Genomic DNA, 7,871 nt, shown 5'->3' with positions numbered 1-7,871 from the left:
GAATCTAGCTATGCAGCTAATCCAATCAGCCTCTCTGGCTGTGAGAACAGAACTGTTTCAACCTCAGAACCTTTCCTTTCAAAGCGGGCAAGAATTGTGTAAATTGTGATGAAATAAAGTGGTTAACTTCAAAAAAAAAACAAGGCTTTCCTTTCAAAGCTTTTATTTATCAGAAATTATGAAGTTCTTGGAACTATTTTATTTTATTTTGGTTGCAATGGAAACATATGTTTAACAACATACATTATCGCAAAGCTTCGAATGTTACATAAATCGGAAAACAAAAAAAAAGTTCGTGAATTTCACTCTTCTTTTATAGTTATTCCATTCTTAATGCAAGTTCGTTTCATCTTTCTTCGTTTAAGGCTAAAAATTGAGGTCATGTGCTCATTATGTTGCTCTATTTACAAAAAGAAAAAATAAACCAAAACACCCTCATGAGTCATGACGACCATCTATTCTTAGCAAAATGCATTATCGTCAAAAGTACAACAACTCATAAAGCGGTATATTGGGTGCAGGGCAGGATGGGCTGCCGATTAATGGCCTGGGCATGGCATTGAAAAGGGGTCCCGTTCTGCTGGGGTCCATATTGTCTGGTCCATGCCCGGCCCATATAGGACTTATTTATATTATTTATTTTGATTTTTAGCGGGCCAGGAAAAGCTGGGCCGGAAATCTTGGGCCTTGGCCTGCCCGGGTAGGGGGACCCGGAGACGCTGGCGCGAGCAAGGTTGGCTGGATAATTTGGGCCCAAAAGTGTGTGGGACGGATCGGGTTGAACTAACCGCACTGTTGTCCAACTTTAACTACACAGTACACATGAATGCCCCGTGAGTTTCACGGGCACAAGAACTAGTTCTAATTTAATACCGTCATACAACCATGGATCCCCTAAATCCTAGCATAAAGAAATTAACTACTCATGATCGAACTGATGAAATTAACAATAATAAAGAAAACTAAATTAAACATGATAATAAGATGTAAAAAATAATCAAGCATACAATAAAAGCAAGACAAAGAAGAGTAAAACGAATAAGAGGAAATAATAATTGAAGAACGAAAGGTTAATTAAATTATCGAATGAAAAAGGAATGATTACAAATTTTCCGATCCGAATCCCAAAGCAAAAGCAACGTATGGAGTGTTTAACCGTAAAATCAAGATACCCTAACAATGTTCTCAGTTTTTCATTATATAGCAGTAGCTGAGATTTATTAACTAAACAACTAATGGGCCGATTTAACGATTAAGTAAACACGGCCTGATAAGTAAAAATGGTCGATCGACCATACAAACCAGTCGATCGACCACATCTTCGGGCAAAACCAATCGATCGACTACTAACATCAGTCGATCGACTTTTTCAGTCATATGCAGCCAGTCGATCGACTAAAAGCACTGTCGATCGACTTTTTCAGTCAGCAGCCACGTACTTCCTTGCAGCCTCACGCATTGCAAGACGATTGTTTCCGAGCTCTTGCTTCACTAGTATCCAAAATGCAGCTCCGGGGACGGGTTTCGGCTCATTCTTCACCTCTTGGGTCAACAACCTACATGAAACATAAAACGACCCAAAGTAACCGAAAACAAGGGGAAATAGTAGCTTACGCTACTCAAAATGGCATAGAAATGAGTGCAAAATGGCAAGATAAATGTATAAATGAAGCACGCATCAGTTACAACAGCAGATTCAGTGAATGTGGACAACAACATTAACACAGGCCCAAAAAGATAAAAGTGGGTCAAGGCCCGCACCGCAGGTGCTCTACCTAAACCCAAATCCGAGCCCGAGCTCAAGCCGGGCCAGGCCGGCTCGCGCGCGTTTGTGTTTGGACCCAAACCCACAGGCCCAACACTTACAACAAAACCCCTTGGTCCACCCTATTGAACACTAGAGGAACAAAGATAAATATAAACGCAACGAAACTATAAAAGAGCCCCTACCCACCGATGTGGGATAGAGAAAGAACCAAAAAGTGGGCTTTGCATTTCTTATGGCATCACTGCCAACATGTAACACATACATTTAAAAAGAACGTGCAGTAGCACATGATCTATACTAGTAACCTAGTAATTAATCAAGTTTTCATATATAAGAGACTAAGAAAGTCTCATTAAAGAAGGGGCAAAGGTTAAAGAAGGGGTAGTTTAGTCTTTTCAAGTCAAAAACTGGGGTTCAGTATTAATTGGTACTGACTTTTAACCGAACCAATGAATATGGTAGCAATTTTTAAACTTTTTTTTTTTACCTTGGTAGTAGTTCTCAAAAAATGGTTTACTTGTGGTAGCAGTTATCAAAAAACCCTAAAAATAATCCTAAAAATAATAATCATTTATCTCTTAAAGTTTAAGAAGTTTATGAGTCATAAATAATAAAGAATTTTATCATAAAAATAATAGTCATTTCACTTGAGAAAAATGTAAAAATATAGATAGAGATATAGATTGTTGTTTAATTTTCTTAACAAATACTCCGTAAAAAACAAATGTTTAATATTTATTATTGTGCCTTAAATTGTGTTTAATACTACAATTTTTCCAACTTTTTTTTTAAATAATCTAACAATTTAGTATTTACACTTAACATTTAGTATTTTACATTTGTGCTTTAATTTGTGTTTAATGCTACAATTGTTCAAACTTTTTTTTTTAAAATATCAGTGATGATGTGGCATGCTTTTAAGATATTAAGAAGGTGAATTGTGAAAGGTAATGGTTAGTCTAGCCTTTTTATATTATATATATATATAGATATAGATATAGATTGATATAGATAATTGGGAGAAGTAACTGGAATAGGGAAAAATGTTTGGTGTGCTATTACCTTATTTTGCATTAAAGGACCTAAATCTATACAATACTATTAAAAGCCTAATCTAAAATGCCTCATAAAGTCCACATAGACAAATCCATGTAGGATTAAGAAAAGCCACGTCTGAATACGGAATGCCACGTCTGTCTAAATATTGCCAGCTGCATCAATAGACATCAATCCCATTAACCCCTCCCCAATTAACAATCCCCGCTTCCGTTTACCTGAAGAAAACAAAAGGACACCATTAACACAACATTAATATCACCTCCTTCCTGTCATTACTCCAACCTCTTTCAACTTCCTCACAATCCTTTCCCCTTCAGCAAGCAAAACCGTTGATTACCGACTATCAGAATACCTGCTCAAATGGAAGCTCATGTATATAACCACAACCACCAAAAATTACCGAAACCCAAGCTGTGCCAACCCACCGCAATTTCCCAGCGGCCAATCCACCGCCCAAGCTGTGCCAATCCATCGCAATTTCCCAGCCACCAATCCCCCGCCCTTCAAGATCTGTCCACAACATACAACGCCAGTACTGGGCATGTCTCTATTCCGACGCATCCCTCGCTTTTAATTTAAATCAACAGCTCTATTCTCAATTGCTTAAATTACATATCTTTGCAATTAATCGAATTGTGTATATGTGGATTAGACTGCTGATGAAATTATTTACTGATTTCGGAACGCTTTTAAGATCAAAGTTATCTAGCATAGGGTATATGTGGATTTGACTGACCAACGAAAATCAAATTGGCCAAGTTCTGAACTTTTTCGGTTTTTGCTTGGAGGTGGTAAAAGAAGTATAGTAGTAGCAGCAATAAATCGCCATTCTCCCCACTCAGTTACAGCATTGAAGACGTCCGACCAAAAGTATAAATCAAGAAATTCAGACCAGCTGCTTACTCCAACGTATGCTTCTTTCTTATGGTTCCCTCTTCCTCCCAATATGAATTATTTACGATTGTTGTGTGTTTTGGATTTGTTACCTGTAGGAGTAGATTGGAATTTTTGTGGTTAATGTGATTTGACATAAAATGTGATAGATATTCAATATGATCATACTTCCCAAAATTCTGATATTTCCGTGTTTTAAGATGGCACAATTTTGCATTTAAGACGGTCACAATCCGTCTCAAGCCTAAGTCGGGGACATAAAATGTGTCATGAACATTGTATACATGGGTTAGCAGTAACCAAATTCATCATACCTCTGAAAGTTTTGACATTTTTGGCTTCTTAGATGGCACAAATTCTCATTTAAGACGGTCATATGGATATTGTATATATGGTCTAGCATGAACCAAATTGATCAAACCACCCAAAGCTTTCATATTTTTAGCTTTTAAAATGGCGCAAATTCTCGTGTAAGAAGGTCACAATCCGCCTCAAACTTAAGTCGAGCCACATAGCTTCCGCTTCCCTAATAAAGAGACACTTATTGTTTGTATGGTGGGTCATTTGCTTGAATTTTGATCATTACATACATTCATCGTCTGTACAATTAACCGAATGGTGTATATGTGGGCTAGATTGAGGACAAAATTACTTACTGGCTAAGGATCACTTTTAAGCTGATAGTTTATCTAGCATAAGGTATATGTGCATTTGATTGAACCAAACGAATATCACATTGGCAAAGCTTTGACCTTTTTTTTGTTTTTGCTATTGTATAGATTTGTCAGTTTATTGCATTCCCAAATTTCATCTCGGTAGGCTTCCCTTCTTTTAGCTATTGCTCTACTTTTATGATTAAATTCTCTACTTATCTAATGTATTTGTAGGAGAATTCTAGACGTAATACATGTTTTCCTTTTGTTTCATTCTCACCCCGCTTTCAACGTCTCAATTTTTCCCTGCCTTGAATGCAGTTGCTGTAGGTTGCCAAACGGTATTACGCTGAATCTAGCTACGTTATTCCCTTGGAGGTATTCACTTCGTAAAATTCCGTAGAACCGTCTGTTGAACTGTTTTGGTTATTACTAATTTAACTATGGCGTTATTTTATCGTTCCCGTGATTTTTTTCCTAAAGGTGGTACTACGCTGAAATATTGGTAACCCGAGGAACAAGATTATACTGATTGATAGTCTCTAAGCCCTGTTGTTATTTTTAGCAACAGTACAAATGGTAATTGTTACATACTTGACTAATTCGACTTGAAAGAAACGTAAACTTAAGCTAAATGGCCCCCGGGAAAATTAGAACGATAGAATATTTATCATACGATCCCCTTGATGATGGTAAATCATGATTGTTAACTTTCAACGTAGAAACCGTTTATCAACTTGATTTCTAATAAAATTGGATGTTTTGGGATGAGAGAGAGGATAATCCTACTTTCGCTTTTTAACCTGCATATTGAGTATTTATTTTACTTTCCTTTGGTATGTCCTATTTCTGTTAGTTTAGATGATGTTGACCTATCAAATGATTGTCTAGAATGATAATCTATGTTTGTTGTGCCGAAATCAAATTTTAATGGTAAAATGAAAGTTGGTGTACAGTTTCAAGTTCTTGTAACAATGGCCTCAATTTTCTTGTGTGGTTTTTCTTTTCTCCTTCTATGTTTGCGAGGAAACAAACTTTGTTAGCATTGGTTTTACAGTGAAAAATTGTTTTGACTTATGAAACACTTGAGTCGTATTTGATTCTCAAGGATAATATCTTGATCATGTTATTTACCTATGAAAAAAATGAATGACTTGCATTGTTAGGAGGTACGAGTTTACCTTTAAAATTCCTTCACATCTATACATGTCTACTGTGTAGAAGTGGTTGATTGCCATGTAATGTAACAACAACAACAACAACAACTGAAATGGATGACCGCCGGAAGTAATGGTACGGAACATAAAACATAAACGGGAAGGAATGACAACACTCTTGATCTGTTCGTGTGACGGAATACGAACATTTTCGGATGGCAAATTCAAGATCGGATTGGGAGTTGAAGGAGGAATTGGGGATCTAAAATGAGATGTGGTTATGTTGTGGGTGTACCGTGTAACAAAACAAAATAAATTGAATAGTTCAAATAATTTATTTTCAATAACATTTCAAATAAAATAATAAACTGATACCGGCATGAAATCGTAGACACTATTCCAATATTACCCGAACAAGATATGGTGCAGCTTCTAAAAAACCGTATCATATATACATTAAACCATTTCCAATAAACGGAAAACAATTGACAACCAACCGTGTCTCCTATCGTACCCATACAAAAACACAATATCAAAGTTTTTTGCTCAACCATAGCAAAATCAAACTAAAATTGCCCGTCCAAATTAGACCAACACTATCGGCTTCTCATTTACTCAATTGACTACTCCAATTTCTTTGGCTCGGGCAAAGGGAAAATAAAATCGATGGGAACATCTACTGTTGTGTGAAATGGTATTATGTGATGCAGAACCGAAAACTACAAATATATTGAACTATATTGGAATAGAGAAATAACAAAACAACCTATACGAGAAAGTTAAATAGCACTCCACTAACGACTCAATACAAGACAAACAGAAGACGAACCCAAACACGAAACTAAAAACAAAGAAACCCGTGATTTCCACGGGTCCCAAAACTAGTCTAGAATTCCATATATGCACGGGCGAAAAAAATAGGGAATATTTTTTCTTCACGTAAATTGGGAGAAACGACTACGCTCGTGCTCATATAACCTTAGCCTTTCAGCACTTTGGGCTGCGGTTAAACTATATAAATCGTAGATTATGTCTACTTTTGGCTACGGTTCCTACAAACAATCACGGCCTTAAATGTTTTAGGCTAAGGTTCTGAAACTGTAGTCGTAAGCTCCCACTTACGGCTACCCCTGAATTTACATAGTTATACAACCATAACCATTTTTTAAACCAACACCAAATCTGCTTTTTCTACTAGAGAATGATAATGATTTAGAATCTATTGTCATTCATGTTTTAGTTAATGAGTTTATACCGATGATAAAGATGATCAAATGTTTTAAATGCTCATGGAAGAACAAAGACAAATAAAAAAAACTCAAAAGGCAATCTATCATTCGTGAAGTTTCGTGAATTTCACGAGTAACAAAACTAGTTTATTCACAAAAGGGTAAAGCCTTTAATGAATGAGTATTTGATGTTATTTGTCCTCAACAAATCAAACTTTTTGTCTAAAATGAATAAGTAATTATTGGTGGGTGATATAGAACTAAATGTCCGAAAGTGACAATTGACCCCCTTGACCCCTTAACTTTGATCAATTATATTTTTTTTTTGGTACATAAGAATCCCGAGAAATTTGATCAATTTTTACATATATAGTAGTTCGAAAGAATTCTCATTTACCCTAAGAACCATAAAATAAAAGGGTACAAAGGACGAGACTTTCCTCAGAAAGTATGTCATTTTAAACTCCTAAACTCCTAAAAGATTAAAAAATAAATTCATAATAATGATAATACATAAACTTAGAAAAGATATAACAAAATTGTACACAAATAACACACAAGGGGAAAAATAAAACCCCAAAAAATTGAGATTAGTTTAGAAATCCAAAAGGATTAAAAAATTCCAATACACATATATATTTCTAATATGAAGAAATCAACAATGACTTGGTCTATTTCTAAAGATAACTCTTGAACTATTGATCTTAAACTCTCTATTTAAACCTTTTCTAATTCAGCTAGCAACCAGAGTTCTTGCATTATGACTGTAATAAACTCTCCTAGGCTAAAATGGAGAGCAAATTAAAGTCGGGCCTTTTACGAAGGATAAAATAAAGAAAGATGCTACTAGTCTTTGGTGCAAATGGAACTTTGCATACAATTTCCCTCACTGTTCTCTTTGGGATACTACAAGTAAGGATCATTTTGTTGACAGTTTCAGAAGTATATCTCAGTGAAGGAGGATATCCTTAGCTTGTAGTTGTTGGGTTTCTTCATAATGCAAGAACTCTGGTTGCTAGCTGAATGAAGGGTGATAAATATGATGTGCAGTCTGCCCATAACTGGTTCAAGACTAAATATCCTGTGCTGGACTGCATCAAAGCAATGAATG

The sequence above is a fragment of the Silene latifolia genome, chromosome 9 (assembly GCF_048544455.1).
Source record: "Silene latifolia isolate original U9 population chromosome 9, ASM4854445v1, whole genome shotgun sequence".
Classification (NCBI taxonomy): Eukaryota; Viridiplantae; Streptophyta; class Magnoliopsida; order Caryophyllales; family Caryophyllaceae; genus Silene; species Silene latifolia.
This window is presented reverse-complemented; position numbering follows the sequence as displayed.